This window comes from Dasypus novemcinctus, chromosome 3 (genome assembly GCF_030445035.2).
Source record: "Dasypus novemcinctus isolate mDasNov1 chromosome 3, mDasNov1.1.hap2, whole genome shotgun sequence".
Classification (NCBI taxonomy): domain Eukaryota; kingdom Metazoa; phylum Chordata; class Mammalia; order Cingulata; family Dasypodidae; genus Dasypus; species Dasypus novemcinctus.
The window spans coordinates 38,498,318-38,515,578 of record NC_080675.1 but is presented as its reverse complement, the minus strand read 5'-3'; the positions used below and the strand labels follow the sequence as shown (position 1 = coordinate 38,515,578).

The 17,261-nt window shown below is 39.3% G+C and overlaps 1 long non-coding RNA gene across 1 annotated transcript; it reads right to left on the bottom strand.

The window, feature by feature from the left end:
- Window positions 1-4,617: 4,617 nt before the first annotated feature.
- On the bottom strand, window positions 4,618-17,059 carry LOC131278113 (uncharacterized). The gene is made up of 3 exons (XR_009185365.1): window positions 16,855-17,059; window positions 5,226-5,360; window positions 4,618-4,736 (listed from the first exon to the last, which is right to left on the bottom strand). It is a non-coding gene; the product is annotated as an uncharacterized lncRNA (long non-coding RNA).
- Window positions 17,060-17,261: the final 202 nt, after the last annotated feature.

Genomic DNA, 17,261 nt, shown 5'->3' with positions numbered 1-17,261 from the left:
GGAAAAACAGGCTTCCCTCTTGGGTCCCTAGGAACCACCTCAGGCTTCCAGTGCTCATCAACCAATCACCCTGAAGCCTGCCCTTCAGAAGTAAGGAATAAAATAAGGAATTTTTTAAAATGATTTTTAAAAAATCAACAGATCAAAAAACCTAAAACTAAAAAAATCTCAATCTATAAGCTTCCTGTCATAAGGTGCTTGCTGAGTGCCAGACAATCCAGTGGATCACTCTCTGGATTGCCTGTCTTAGGAGGTCCCGGGAATTGAACCAGGGACCTCATATATTTGAGGTAGGTGTTCCTACACTGAGCTACACCCACTTCACAGGTTAGGTGGGCTTCAGAAAGCTTATCTGGTCTCCCCACCTCCTTTCCCTCAGATGACTAACAGTTTGCTGCATATCTCTCCTGGCTTCCTTCTCTTCCAGGCTGCTTATGCATCTGTCTCCACCTATCTCCTCACTGACCTAGTTCCTCTGTCTCCCAGAGTGGATGGGTGTGACAGCCTGCCTGATCAGATCCTCCCTCCCCTCTCCCTGGGGTCAATTCAGTGCTAGCTGGGGTCTTTTTTGAGATTCAAAAGAGGTTCAGCTGGACAAACTCACTGAAGAGAAGCCACTCTCTGCCCTCTGCCAGACCCCTTTCCTTACAGGGAGGAGAACTTTCTTTCCACTCAGTTGGCTGTTGTAAGCCAGGAGTTTTACAAGTCTATCCAGTTTGAGGGTGGGGTAGTTGTGCTGTTCCGTGACACAGGGGTGAGAAACACATGGTTTTCATTTGGCCTTTGTCTCTCTGTCCCTCTCCCTCCCGGATGATGTACAGCACTTTCCTTACCTGCAGATCACAAAAGAAGCTCCCTTGGATAGATTTTTGCCCTTCCTCCATTGTTTTTTTTTGAAAGAATTGAGCTCTGCCTACCTACTTTGATGCCATTTTAACAGAAGTCCCTTGCTCAATTTTTTCCATCCTTTTCTCTCTGTTCTTATCTCTTTTCAATATCAGCTATTCTGTCTTCTATGTTGATGACTCTTTCTTCTACAAATTCAAATCTGCTGTTGTATGTGTTGTATGCTTCTAAAGTATTTTAAATCTCACCATATTGTGTCTTTCATTCCCATAAATCTGTCCTTTTTCTATTCAAGCTTTCAAATCCTTCTTTGTGCTTACCCAGTGCCTTCTTAATGCCTTTTATCTCTTCCACCATTCTGTCCTTCTACTCATTAATTTGATTTAGGAGATTTGTTTCAACACCATTGATTATTTGTTTCAAATCCTGTGTCTTGTCTGGAGCTTAGATTTCTCCTTTGCCTGAGCCATATCTTCCTTTTTCTTAGTATGACATAATTTTTTGCTGGTATTTAGGAAACTGATTATGATGATGAGTTTCACTGATGGTCAGTTTCTCTCTCTTTCCTAGGTATTTAGTGTTAAGTGTCTGTGTGTTACCACTGTTTTTGATTCTTGATTCAACTTATTCTAGGTCTTTAGAATTGCCCCTGTTTAACTGTTCAAAGCCAGGCCATGAATGGAATGCAGTAATGGAATGCAGTAATGGAATGCAGATCAGGTTCCCAGGGTCTTGGGGATGGGAACAGTAAAGTAGCAAAAACCACTTTTACTTATTTACTTTTTTCCTCCATGCTTGCACTTTCTTGGCCTGCCAAAAGATGGCACTCTTAAGTAATCCTCTCTGCAAAAAACCTAGGGTGAAAGGTGTTCATTGGAACCCAGCCTGGGTGGGTGGTGCAGAAGAAATGTCCTGTAAAATTCCCTTACTAAGGCAGGCAATTCAGAACCAAGCCTCACAATTCAAACTTACTCAGAGGCTGCTCTCCTCCCTTAGCTGGCCACACATTCCCTTTTCTCAGGGAGGGAATAAACTTCCTCTCCCCTCTGCATTGTCAGCAACCAGTCCAGGTCAGTAGGGAGGGTGTTTGAGAAGACAGGTTATTATTAGTTCCCTGCTGGCTCCCAAGGAAAACAGTGGCATGATTCCATCTGGCCTGGAAAGGTGTGATCCATGACAGGACACAGCAGGCCAAATTTGCTGATGGAAAGCCAGATCAGCCATAGACTGTGTCCCTCCATCTCCCCTATTCTGGGGAAGAGGATATCTGAGACCTTCTCAGTCTGTAGCCACCAACTAGGAGCCAGAGGACCCAAAGCTGTCTGCTTTGAGAGTAGGGAGTTGAGTATCAGCAACTGCATTTTTACTCATGGATCTTCCCTACCAAGTCTCCTTTTTTCCCCTCTTTCTTCTGGATGCTGCTCAGCTTTTTCCTTCCCCTGGTGTTCTAAGCACTAGAACAGTTTTGCAGACAGTTTCTGCCTGCCTTTAGCTATTTTCTGGGAGAGAAGTGAGCCCTATGCTTCTCTAATCTTTCATCTTTCCAGAATTCTGTATCAGATATTAAAGTCAATGAATAAACGTGTATTATGCCACTGAGATTTGAAAGATGTGTTTCATAACTTGTTGAGCTACCTTTTTATGCTCTTTTATTTTTGTGAATTTGAAATAAAGTTGTTACTAATTTTTTTTTAAATGAGGGATATTCATTATGGAAGCTCTGTTAGTTACAGCAACTAATGTAAATAAAACCATTCTTGAAAGAATGTAATACCTTTCTGGACATAGAAAGAGGTCATGATATATTGGAGTGGACTTTATGGCATATAGAAGATAAGCCAGATTTTATGTATCCTGGTCAGAATCAGATAGTTTGGAGCAAGATAGATAGATAGTTTCTTAGTTTGTAAATAGGCTGCCAATACAAACCAGAAATGGGTTGGCTTTTATCATGGGAATTTATTAGGGTAAAATCTTAGTTCTGAGGCTGTGAAAATGTCCAAACCAAGGCATCATCACAGATACTGTCTCACTGAAGGTCAGCTGCTGGTGATCCTGGACTCCTGCCATATGGTAAGGCAAAATGAAGTTGGTCTGTACCCTCTCCTCCAGGCTCACTTCTTGCTGGAACTCAGCTGTGGGCAATCAGACATATTGCTTATCTGTCCAGGGACTTTCTCTTCAGCTTCAGGCTACTCCACCGATTCCAGCCGCAGGTATCTCTCTTGGGTCCTCAGGGTTTCCCTGTCTTTCTGCAGCTATAGCCAATCCTGGAGTCGTCGCTCACATGGCAGGGTAAAAATGGCAGCTCTATTTCTCTGTCTTTACTTTCAGTCCTCTCTCTATATAAGACTCCAGTAGGGAAGCAGACTTGGCCCAATGGATAGGGTGTCTGCCTACCACATGGGAGTTCCATGGTTCAAACCCTGGGCCTCCTTGACCTGTGTGGAGCTGGCCCACTCACAGTGCTGATGTGCACAAGGAGTGCCGTACCATGCAGGGGTGTCCCCCGTGTAGGAGAGCCCCACGCTCAAGGAGTGCACCCTGTAAGGAGAGCTGTCCAGTGCGAAAGAAAGTGCAGTCTGCCCAGGAATGGTGCCGCACACATGGAGAGCTGACACAACAAGATGACATAACAAAAAGAAACACAGATTCCCGGTGCCGCTGATAAGGATAGAAGCGGTCACAGAAGAACACACAGTGAATGGACACAGAAAGCAGACAACTGCGGGGGGAGGGAAAGGGGAGAGAGTAATAAATTTTAAAAATTAAAAAAAAAAGACTCCAGTAAAGGATTAAAACCCACCCTGGGTTCCACAATCTAATCAAGGGCCCTTAACTGAAGTTATCTAATCAAAAGCGATCTAATCAAAATGTCCCTTAACTGAATCTAATAAAAAATCCCCAACCACGATGGGTTTACAGGCACAGGAGTGGGTTTTCTTTAAGAACAGGATTTTCTGGTGTCCACAAAAAACAGCACACTACATAAAAATTAAATTTTTAATCAACACACACATACAAACCAGAACAGCTAGGCAAATAGATAGATAGATAGTAGATAGATAGATAGATAGATGATAGATAGATAGATAGATAGATAGATAGATAGATAGATAGATAGATAGATAGATGACAAATGTTTACATGATAGATGACTGAAAGATTATTTGAGAGAACATCTACTCACTTTTGAAACACCTTAATGAGAGAGATGGAAAATCTGTCTATTTATCTACCTGGTAAAGCTTCAGCAAACCAGGTTGAATGGAAAGGGGAGAAGACAGAGTGAGGCCTCTAATTTTCTTAGGATTTGAGGGCTAAAACTAACCCTGAAAATAGGATAGTGCTTTAATCAGGAATAATCATCTTGAAATAGTAGTAGTCTATTTTAATTAAGGACCAGAGCCATAATAATAAGGAGGTATATTTCTAATAGAATAAAATATTGGTAAAACATTGTCTAAAAAAAAGAGATTAAAGTTTGGAAGGAAGTATTGTCTATAACACTTAGTCCAGATAACAGAAATAGATATAAATTAAAGTTTTATATTTTATCAAAAACACAAATTTGGATTTTGATTTGCTTTCCTGCATCTAGAAATACATAGTAAATCAAAAAGCAAAGTATACACATATAAAAATATTTTACCTGGCATTTTAATTTATTTAATGATATACAGAATAAACTATTTTAGCAACTTTCCAGGCTATCCCACATAAAGAATTCACATAAAGAACTTTGCTGCCTAATTAATTACTCCAAAAGTATTGGTTTAAAGCAACATATGTTTATTCTCTTATAGTTTTTGTGTGTCAGGAACCTGGAGACAGTTTACCTGGGTTCTTTGCTGTCAGGATCTCTCACAAGGCTTCACTCAAGGCTGAAGCTGGAACAGAGCAAAGAGGCAGCTACAGTTCACCTGAGGGGTCATCTGAAAGATCCACCTTCACTTCCTCAAGGCTGTTGAACTGGGGGCCTCAGCTCCTTATAAGTGGCTGGCCAGAGCAGTCTTTTATAACTGAATCTCAAGAAGTGACAGCCCACCACTTTGCCATATTCTATTAGTTAGAAACAAGTCGCTATGTCTGACCCACATAAGGGGAAATGATAATAAAATTGTGTGAATATTAGGAGATAGGGATCATTGGGAGCTCTCTTAGTGGGCTGCCTCCCACCATCTGTCTTGCTGCAGTTTTCTGCTAATTTCCAATCTATTTTTTGCTCAATTATAAGTATAACATTAAGGATATTTTAGGCCAAGATAAAATCCATAATGTATCTGTCTTAGAGATCTTATAATTTTCAAATTTCAGTTTCACCCTGCTTCGAAAAATGGTATTCACGTATCGTGAGGGCACTCTTTCTGCAGACTCACCTGGTAGTGATGTTCTTATAGGTGTTCAGTAAGATTATTTTGATAGCATTATTGTATCTGTTCGGTCAGCAGAAGATACTCACTATTCTCCTGTTACTCTCTATTATTTTATTGGTAGCATGTGTAAGTCTTGGCCTGAAAAAAATAGTCAGTGATTGTGGTACGTGTGATTTAGAAGATCCTTTCTGTTGTAAAATCAAAAGGGATTTGCTTTGCATGGACTTCTAAGTGTAACAAACACTCCATTTTAGATTTATTTTTACTATGAAAAGTTTCATTCATATACAAAGGTATAGAACATATGAAACCAGCATTATATATACCTCAATTATCAATACAGCTATCCCTTCCATATCGGGACTTTTCCCATTGCAGTTTTGATATATAATGAGTTAGCATAAAAAGGTTTAGCCTACACAATGTAAAAGTAACAGGAGAGGCAGCAACTGCCAATCAAGAGGCAGGTAGGGAGTTTCCTGAAACCCCAAAATAACTGACTGAAGAGAGTGGCTACAAACCAGAACAGTTATAGGATTCAATGTTGGCAAAACTGACCTATATTGGGGAAAAAATGCCTCAGAGGACATACATACAGAAGCCAGGAAGATCCATTTTATGGCTGAATAGTATTCCATTGTATGTATATACCACATTGTATTTGTCCACTCGTCAGTTGATGGACACTACTAGGGTTCTTTCCATCTTTTGGCAATTGTGAATGCCACTATATACATCAGTTTTGCATATGTGTGCTTGAGAGCCTGCTTTTAATTTTTGGGGGTATATACCAATGTATTAGCCAGTCAAAGGGGGTGCTGATGAAAAATACCAGAAATCTGCTGGGTGTAATAAAGGGTATTTATTTGGGGTAGGAGCTTACAGTTACGAGGTCATAAAGAATAAGTTCCACATGTTGGAGCAAGATGGCTGCTGACATCTGTGAGGGTTCAGGCTTCTGGGATCCTCTGGGCTCAGCTCCTCTGTTTCCTACACAAGATCAGCTGTAAACAATGAGGCTCCCTAGGCTTTGCCTCTCTCCACAAGGTCAGCTGTAGAGTATCAGGTGAATGGCTCTGTCTCTTTCCCAGGGGCTCCATCTTAAGTCTTCAGCATCAAACTCCAACATCAAAACTCCAACATCAGAAACTCTCAGCTCTGTTCTTTGCAATGCCTTTTATCTGTGAGTCCCCACCCACCAAGGGGTGGGGTCTCAATGCCCTAATCATAATTCAGTCATGCCCAGGTACAGATCAGATTACAAGCATAATCTAATATTTCTTTTTGGAATTCATCAATAATATTAAATTGCTACAACCAAGGAGTGTGATGTCTGGGTCTTATGGTATCAGTGAAACTGCCTTCTACAACAGCTAGCACCATTATACATTGCCACTGGCAATTAATGACTGTTCCTATTTTTCTGCATCTTCTCCCACACTTCTTTTTTGTGGGTTTTTTTTTTTTTTAGTAGCAGTCATTCTAATGGGTATGAAATGGTATCTCATTGTGGTTTTGATTTTTATTTCCCAGATGACAAATGATGATGAGCATCTTTTCATGTGCTTTCTGGCCCTATGTCTTGTTCCTGATCTTAGTGGGAAATCTTTCAGTCTTTCACCCTTAAATATGATGTTAGCTATAGGATTTTTATATATGTCCTTAATCATGTTGAGGAAGTTTCCTTCTATTCCTAGTGCTCTGTGTTTATTTCAAGAAAAGGTGCTTTTTCTTGTCAGTAGAGATGATCATGTGGTTTTTCCCCTTCTTTCTGTTAATGTGATTTATTACATACATTGATAATCTTATTTTGAACCAACCTTGCATACTAGGGATAAATTCCACTTGATCATGCTGCATAATTAGTTTATTATGATGTTGGATACAGTTTGCTAGAATGTTGTTCAAAGTTTTTGCACCTATAGTTATTAGAGATCTGTAGTTTTCTTTTCTTGTGGAATCTTTATCAGGCTTTGTTATGAGGGTAATGTTGACCTAGTAGAATGAAGGTATTTCCTCCTCTTCAAGTTTTTGGAAGAGTTTGAGCAGAACTGGAGTTAAGTCTTCTCAGGATGTTTGATAGAATTCCCCTGTGAAGCCACCCAGTTCTGGGCTTTACTTTGTTAGGAGGTTTTTGATTCATTCTCTTTACTAGTAATTGGTTTGAGATCTTCTATTTCTTCTCAGATTAATGTGGATAGTTTTTGTGTTTCTAAGAATAAGTCCATTTCATCTAGGTTATATAATTTATGCATATATAATACATTTGTTCATAGTATCCTCTTATAGTCCTTTTTATTTCAGTGGGGTTGGTAAAAATGTTTACTTTTTCATTTCCAATTTTTGTTATTTATATTCTTTCTCTCCCCTTTTCTTTCACTCTACCTAAAGGTTTACCAATTCTATTGATCTTGTCAAAGAACCAAATTTTCTCTTGATTCTCTCTATTGTTTTTGTTTGTTTCTTTTCTATCTCATTTATCTCTAGTTTAATTTTATTATTTCCTTCTTTCTGCTTGCTTTGGGTGAAATTTCCTCCTCTTTTTCTAGTTCTTCCAGTTTTCACATTAGGTCTCTGATTTGAAGTGTTGTTTTTTTTTTTTTCTTTTTAATGTAAACATTTAGATCTATAAATTTCCTTCTCAGCACTGCCTTTGCTATATCCCATAAGTTTTGATATGTTGAGTTTCTGTTTTTATTTGAAAGTATTTCCTAATTCCATTGGATTTTTGAGTATGTTGTTTAAATACCATGTTTTGTTTTGTTTTTTAAAATTTCCCCCTTTCTCCTTCTGTTGACTTCTTACTTCATTTTGGTATGGTTGGAGAATATACATTGTACAATTTCAATGTTTTTTAATTTACTGAGACTTGTTTTGGGACTCAACATACAGTATATCCTGGAGAATGATCCACATGCACTAGAGAAGAATGTGCTTTCTTTTTTTGTTGGGTGTAGGGTTCTATATATGGCTGTTAGACCTAGTTAGTTATTGTATCATTCAAGTCCTGTACTTCCTTATTGATCTCCTGACTAAATGTTCCATTCATTATTGAGAGTATTGTGTTAAAATCTCCTACTATTAATGAAGAACTGTCAATTTCTTCCTTCAAATCTATCAGTATTTGTTCCATATATTTGGGGGCTGTGCTATTAGGTGCATATGTAATTATAACTGTTACATCATCCTTTTAAACTGCCTCCTTTTTTAAAAAAAAAACATTTATTTCTCTCCCCTCCCCCACCCCGGTTGTCTGTTCTCTATGTCTGTTTGCTGTGTCTTCTTTGTCCACTTCTGTTACCGTCAGTGGCACGGGAATCTGTGTTTTCTTTTTGTTGCGTCATCTTGTTGTGTCAGCTCTCCGTGTAGTGCGGTGCCATTCCTGGGCAGGCTGCACTTTCTTTCGCTCTGGGCAGCTCTCCTTACGCGGTGCACTCCTTGCACATGGGGCTCCCCTTTGTGGGGGACACCCCTGCATGACAGGGCACTCCTTGTGCGCATCAGCACTGCACATGGGCCAGTTCCACACAGGTCAAGGAGACCCAGGGTTTGAACCGCGGACCTCCCATGTGGTAGACAGACGCCCTAACCACTGGGCCAAGTCCGCTGCCCTAACCGGCCTCCTTTATTAGTATATAATGACCATCTTTGTCCCTTCTAACTGTTTTTTACTTAAAATTTATTTTATCTGATATTAGTATAGCCACCCCAGCTCTTTTTTGGTTACTACTTGCATGGTATATTTTTTCCCTCCTTTCACCCTCATCCTACTTATATCTTTGAATTTAAGGTGAGTCTTTTGCAGACAGCATATAGTAGAGTCATCCTTTTCTATCCATTCTGCCAGTCTCTCCCTTTTGTCTAGAGAGTTTAATCCATTTACATTTAAAGTCACTACTGATAACACAGGACTTTCTTCTGCCATTTTGCTATTTAGCCTTTGTAAGTCTTATACCTATTTTGCCCCTCACTTCTGTTAATTCCTACTTTTATATTTATTTGCTTTTTTTGTGTTGTACCACATTAAGTGTCTTCTCACTTATATCTGGATATATTTTCCATATCTTCTTTTTGTGGTTACCATGGGTTTAAAATTTAACATCCTAAATATACAACAATCATATTTGGTTTGATACCAACCTAACATCAATAGTATGCACATATACTTTTCCTATACCCCTTTGTCCCTCCACCATTTTTCTTGGACTTGTTACCATTTATATATTTGTACACTGTATGTCAAAAAATATGGATTTATCATTACTTTTTACACATTTTCATTTTAGCACCTGTAGGAAAGAATAAGTGGAATAACATACCAAACAATATAGTACAATACTGGTCTTTATAATTAACCAAATGGTTACCTTTAGTGCAGGTCTTTATTTCTTTAGGCTGCTTTGAACCAAAGTCTAGTGTCCTTTCTTTTTAGTCTGAAGAACTCCCTTTAGCATTGCCTGTAGGGCAAGGCTAGTGGTAATGAACTCCCTCAGCGTTTGTTTATTTGGTAATATCTTAATCTACCCCTCATTTTTGAAAGATAGTCTCACTGGATAGAAAATTCTTGACTGGCAATTGTTTTCTTCCAGCACTTTAATTATTGCAACCTACTGCCTTCTTGCCTCCAGGATTTCTGATGAGAAATCAAAACTCAATATAATTCAGACTCCCTTGTACATAACATGTTGCTTTTCTCTTGCAACTTCAAGAACTCTGTCCTTGTCTTTTGCATTTGGTAATCAGTATATGATGAGGTGTATTTTTCTTTATGTTTCTATTGATTGTGTTCTCTGAGCACCTTAGATTTGTATATGTATATTTTTTTGCTACTTTTGGGAAGTTCTCTCTTATTATTTCTTTGACTATTCCTTCTGCCCCTTTCTTTTTTATCTTTCTGGGACTTCTGTAATGCATATATTGGTGTTGTTGATGGTGTCCCATATCTGTCTTAGACTATTTTTGTACTTAATATATCTTTTTCTTTCTGCTCCTCAGCCTGACTCATATCAGGTTCTTGTACACAATTTCACAAACTCCTTCTTCTGCCAGCTTCAATCTGCTCTTGCAACCTTCCTGGGTATTTTTCTTCAGTTATTGTGGTGTTCAACTCCAGTAGTTCTGCTTGGTTCATTTTTTAAATTTCTATCTCTTTACCTAGGTTCTCACATTGTTCGTTCATTGTTTTCCTAGTATCCTTTAGTTCCATCTCTGCATTTTCCTTCACCTCATTGAGCATTTTTAAGATCATTTTTTAATGACTTTTTTGGTTTGTCCACATCTTCATCTTCTTCATTGGTATTGTCTGCATTATTATCCTCTTCCTAAGACTGGTCCCACATTTCCTGTTTCTTGTTTGACTTGTACTCTTTTATTGCATACTGTACATTTTAATATTTTAAAATGCTATCTCTAGGGTTCATTCCCAGAGCTGATTTTGTAACCAGTGGAAGACGAGACAGAGATTTTTCTTGAGCTCCATCCCTCCTATCAGGAAGGTCTGCCCAAGATGAATGCAGTGTGCAAGGTTTTCTTTGTCTTTCTGGGCCTCTGTCTTGTCCTGGGATTTTGCTCGTTAGTGTTTTTGCTGTCCCCCTGTTTGTAAGAGTTTGGTTGTCTCCTCTGTTTCCCTGGAGACAGACCTCCCTTTCCCAGGCACTTGAAGCCTGCAGGCCGTTTTCCCAGACTGACTGCCTCTATAGATTTTTTATACTCCTTGTATTGGCTCACGCTTCTTTTGCTTAGAGGGCAAATTCTGGGAGGAGAGTCATCCTGGAGAGCATTTTCCCAAGTAATTTTTCCAGCCAAATCAGAGATGGCAATCCATAAAGGGGACAGATTGGGTCCAAAGTGCCCCAGGGAGGGGATTAGGTAGGTCACCAAAAGCTACTCTGATGGCTCCCCACTTCTGGGCTTTCCTGGCCTGCCCAGAAAATCCAGTCCTTCAGCTAACTATTCCCCACAGTCCTAAGGAAGTGCTGGATCTTTAAATCTCTATCACCTCAATCCCTGTCAAGGGTGGTATATTAGTCAGTGTTCTCTAGGGAAACAGAATGAATAGGAGATATCTGTCAATAGTAAGAGATTTTATTAGTGTCTCTCATGTGACCATGGGATACATAAATCCAGGTTCTGCAAGCAGGCTGAAAACCAGGGACTCCAATGAAAGTCCAGTGAAGGTCCTTGATGAGTTTCTGGGAGACACTGGCTGTCCAAACTTTAGCTGGGAAATTCCCTCTGAATGCTGGAATCACTTCCGCTTTTAAGGCATTCAGCTGATTGGATAAAGCGTCACTCTGCTGACAGCAGTCTCCCTGGTTGATGTAACTGTAATCAGTTACTATGCAGTAAAGTTACTGGTGACTAAAGTCCATACATGCCCTCGTATTACAATTAACCCACTGCTTACTTGACCAAACAACTGGGCACAATTACCTGGCAGAGTTGACACATTATCCAAACCATCACAGGTAAGTTGAAACAAATGGCTGGCAGCTTTCTCCATGTCTGGATTGAAACTATGGCTGCCTTCAGAGCCTGGCTCCCAGCTTTCCCATTTTAACCCCATTCAAGTGTACGAATGTAGTCTTATTACATCCATGACATTGTACTATCATCATCAATATCCATTACCTCAACTTTTTTCATCACCCCAGAAACTGTTCACCTATTAAGCCATTGTTCTGTCTTCATCCTACCCCCCTGTCCATGGTAACCTATAAACTACTATAGGTCTCCATGAAGTTTGCTTCTTCTAGACACTTCATGTAAGTGAGATCATACAGTCTATTGTGTCTGGCTTATTTCTCTCAATATGATGTCTTCAAAGTTATTCCATGTTGTAGTATGCATCAGAACTTCATTCCTTTTCATTGCTGAATAATATTCCATTGAGTGTATACACCACATTATTTTTATTCATTCATCTGTTAATGGACATTTGTGTTGCATCCACCTTTTGGTTTTTGTGAATAATACTGCTATGAACATTGGTATACAAACATCCCTTCAAACCCTTGTTTTCAATTCTTTGGGTACATACCAAAAAGTAGATTTGCCAAGTCATATAATAATTTTATTTTCAGTTTTCTGGAAAAACCACCAAACTGCTTTCCAAAGAGGCTGTGCCATTCTACAATGGAGCCAACAATGTATAAATATTCACTTTGTCTGCATCCTTATGAACACTTGTTATTTTCCACCTTTTTAATGGTAGCCATCTTACAAGTAAAAAGTGGTATCTCATTATGGTTCTGATTTGCATTTCTCTGGTGGTCAATGATGTTGAGCATCTTTTCATGTGCTTATAGGACATTTGTATCTATGTAGAGAAATGTCTATTCAAGTCCTTTGCCAATTTTTAATTGGGTTAGCTGTCTTTTTGTTGCTGAGTTGTAGCAGTACTTCATATATTCTGATATTAAATCTTTATCTGATAGATGGTTTGCAATTGTTTTCTCCCATTCTATAGGCTTTTTTCACTTTCTTCATAGTGTCCTTTGATATACAAAAGCTTTCAATTTTGGGAAGGTCCATTTTACCTATTTTTTTCTTATATTGCTCAAGTTTTTGGTGTCATATCTAAAAATCATCACTAAATCCATGTTTTCAAGGTTCCCTTCTATGTTTTCTCCTAGGAATTTTATGACTTTAGCTCTTATGTTTCATTCTTGATACATTTAGAGTAATTTTTTTATATGGTGTGGGGCAGTAGTCCAACTTCATTCTGTTGCAAGGTGATATCCTGTTGTAATTACAGCAGAATTTTTATCAGAAACAATGAACACAAGAAGACATCTTTAAAGTAATGAATTAAAAAACTGTAAATACAGAATTCTACATCTAGCAAAAATATCCTTCAAAAGTGAGGAAGAAATAAAGGTTTTCTTGGGCAAACAATAAAAAGATGGAATTCACTGGTGACAGAGGAACCCTATAAAAAAGGTAAAAGTTATTCAGGGATAAGAAATACAATATAGGTAAGAGACTTAGATCTACAAAGAAATGAAGAACAATAGATAAGGAAAAAGTTATGTTAAAATGCAATGTATTTTCACATTTTAGTAGCTCTAAGGGATAATTAAAGTTTAAAGCAATAGCAATAACAATGGATTGGGTGTTTAGAGTAAGTGTAAAAGTATGCCAATTATACAAAGGGATAGGTGGGAGAAAGGAATACACTGTCATAAGGTCTTAGTTACATTTACAAAGGACAAACAATAAAAATGTTAAATAGAGATATGGATCAATAATGAGTAAATAATGGAGATAAAATTGAATCATCACAAATTTGCAATTAAGCCTGGAGAAGTAGACAACTCTAGGTTATTTAAAAGTATCTACTGTGGAATTTGAAAACAAATGTTTAAAAATATATGAAAATATGCCATGTTCCATCAAATGCCGCATTTTACTCTAGATGTTCTGCAGTATAACCCTATAATTCCACCAAATTTTAGTTATAAAATGAATAAAGCATATCTAGCTATTTTAAAGCATAAAATAAGATAGCTACACAAATATTTTTAAACTTTCCATAACTTCAAAACTAATGTTATCAAACAAAACAGGCTTTAAGTAAAAAACTGTAACAAGAAACAATGAAAAGCCTTTATAAGTTGATAAGAGTCATTTCATCAAGAGAATATAACAATTGTAAATATATATGCACCTAACAGCAGAGCCCTAAACTATATAAAGCAAACACAGCCAGAAATAAGAGAAGAAATAGACAGTCCTAGACAATATTGCAGACTTCAGACACACCAATTTCAATAATGGATAGAACATCTAGACAGAAAATCAGCAAGAAAACAGAGTTTGAATAATACTATAAACCAACTAGACAGTCATATACATAATGTTCCACCCAACAATAGAAGAATACCCATTCTTCTAAAGTGCACATGTTCATTCTCCAGGACACTTTATTAAGTCTCAAAACAAGACTCAATAACTTAAAAATATTGAAAGTCATATTAAGTATCTAATTCAAGCATAATGAAATGGAGGTAGAAATCAGTAGCAGAAGGAAAACTGGAAAATAACATACTACATAATCTTTTTGTATATATACATATACATACATGTATACACATGCATATATATCTATACACAAAGATAAAATATATACTACATTTAAATTATGTGTGAAGCCAAGAATTAGATGGTGTGGTAAATTGAATTATGCATCCTAATTTAGACATGCTCTTAATTTTAATCTGCATTCCTATAGGTCTGAACTCATTAGTAAATAGGACAGCCCCAGTGTCTATCAATGGATGAATGGATAACAAATTGTGGTATATACATACAAGTGTAATATTATTCAGTTGTAAGAAGAAATGAAGTGGTGAAACATAAGACAATATAGATGAACCTGGAGGACAGTATGTTGGGTGAAGCCAGCCAGATACTGAAGGACAAATGTATGATGTCACTATTGTGAACTAAATATAATTAACTCATGGAATTAATAGCTAGACTACTGGTTACCAGAAGAAAGAATGAGGACAGAGAACAGAATGCTGAGGCTTATTCTGTGCAGAATTGGTAAAGAGGTTGTTTGTAAATATTTGGAAATGGATAGAAATATTGAGAGCACATTATAATACTTGTAATTAAAAGCACTAATATTTAGGAATGATAGTGGTTGAAAGAGAAAGTCTAATGTTGCATATATCACTAGAAAGAAAGCTAAGAAATAAAACATGGGACTGCACAGCATAGTAAACTCTCTTGTGGAAAATGTGTAAGTTAATAGTGCATATATTAAAAGGTTTTTCTCTGAAGCAGAACAAATGTTCATTAATATTACAAGTTGTTAATAATAGGGTGACATTTGGGTAAACAAACAACCAAAGTAAACTATGGACTGTAGGATATAGGAATATATTAATATTCTTCCATCAATGGTTAAAAAAAAAAAAAGGAAGTATGCTAAGTGAAAGAACCTAGATGCAAAGTATTACATATTGTTAAACTCCATCTATATAAAATGTAAATATAAATTTATGGAGACAAACAGATGAGCAGTTATGAAGGCACGGGAAGGATAGGGGGACTGGGAGATGACTACTAAGGGGTAGGGGATTTTTCTGTTTGGAGTAATGAAAATGCTCTAATATTGATTGCAGTGACAAATGCACACCTCTGTAATTATAACAAATGACACTGATTGTACATTTTACATAGATTGTATGGTTTATTAATACGTTTCAATAAAATTGATTAAAATATTTTAAAAGAATATATAGCTCAGAAATTTTTACATGAGAACTTGCTGTATGTTTGCAGGTGAAATTATAATGTATTTTAGGCAGATTACAAGCCCTAAATGTTAAAAGAAAAAAATCTTCTGTTCAATTAGAAATTCAGTACGGTACGTATACGACTTTGGGGTAGGGAATGCTTTTTTTAGATAAGATACAAAAAACATGGTCACAAAATTAAAATTTTAAGAGATTTTACAATGTTACCAATGTTTAAAAAAAAAAAAAAAATCAGGAAAAAGCCGGGCGGGGACTGGACAGGAGTTGGGCAGAGCAGAGGCCAAGAACCGGGTCGGCGACCGGTGCTACACTGTCTGCCCAGCGACTAGAGGCCAAAAGAGCCGCGGAGGCGGAGGGCGCGCCCCCTACCGCGAGCCGCGGGGTGCGCGCCCGCTCCTGCCCCGGAAGCGCCATTCTCCTTCCACTTTCAGATTGTTGCTCCGCGCACCGCACCCCTGCGGCGGCGAAGGTGCGCTATCCCGCCCCGGTAAAGTTATTGTTCTTGGGGAGCCGGTGGCTTCAGCGCCGAAGGTCAACTATGTAGCGATTGAAAGTAAGCGCGATCGGAGGAGAGCGCGATCCCCGCGGCGCGAAGCAAAAAGCGCCGAACCGCCGCCGCCGCCTCAGCAGCAGCAGCAGCAGCAGCAGCAGCACAGCCGCAGTGCACGCCCGAGCTGCCACCAGCAGCGCTAACAGCGGCGCCCGCCGCTGCCCTCGGCAGCCCGCCTGCCCACTCCCGCAGCCTCCCGGCTCTCTCTCCCCCCCGCCTCCCCTCCCTCTCCCCGGGGGGTGGCTGGGAACGCGCGGCCCTGTGACGCGCGTCCCCTGCGAGAGCTATCAGTGACCGCGGAACAGCCCACCGCGCCTGCTGCTGAGAGAGGGCTGTGGGCTAGGAAGACGCGGGGAAGACGAGGCGGAAAAGGACGCAAAGTTCTCCGGGAGGAAAGCTGTCCGCTCCAAGAACGGAGGGCTCTGGAAACGAAGAGAATCTTCAAGAGCTGCCTTGAATTGTGACTTGTCTGATCCGGCGCTCCAGTCCCTGCAGCATGTACAAGTGAAGCCACCTTCAGAGCAAGCAAAGGAGTAGAGTGGACCTAGCCTGTTTATTCCTCTCGTTAAAGTGTGTGTGCAGGGATAGCTGATGAAATAGAAAGGGTATTCCTTCAAAAACACAGACCCGAGAGTTCGGGCTCTTCTGGTGCATCCTTCTGGAGACGGACACTCACTGACCTGTCACGAGGTTGCCCTGCAAAGCTTCGGGGTCCATGTCTGAATGGACTGCTATAACTTCCTTATTTTTCACTTTGCCCAGTTTCCAGCATCCTAAGATAAGAAGCCAGCATAGGCCCTGAGGAAAAACTTACATGGTGTGAACCGCATGTCTGTGGATGAGAAGCCTTACAACCCCACGTATGTGTATGAGTCCACAGTCCACGGCACCAACATCCTACTGGCCCTCAAAGACCAAAGCCAAAAGGATGTTTTCTATGACGTGACTTTGATCATAGAGAGAAAGGCGTTCCACCGGGCTATGCTGGCCGCATGTCATATACTTTTGGCAGGCGCCGGTCGGACAGACGAAAATGAAGGTGGTCAACCTGCCTGAGGAGGTCGCCGCCAGGAGCTTTGGCCCTCTGTTAGAATTTGCCTGTACTGCCAAGCTGTTACTCCGCAGAAAAAACATCCGAGGTCAGCTGCCGTGCGGAGTTCCTGCACATACACAGCCTGAAGGACTCCTGCTTTAGCTTCCTGCAGACCCAGTTGCTGCAGA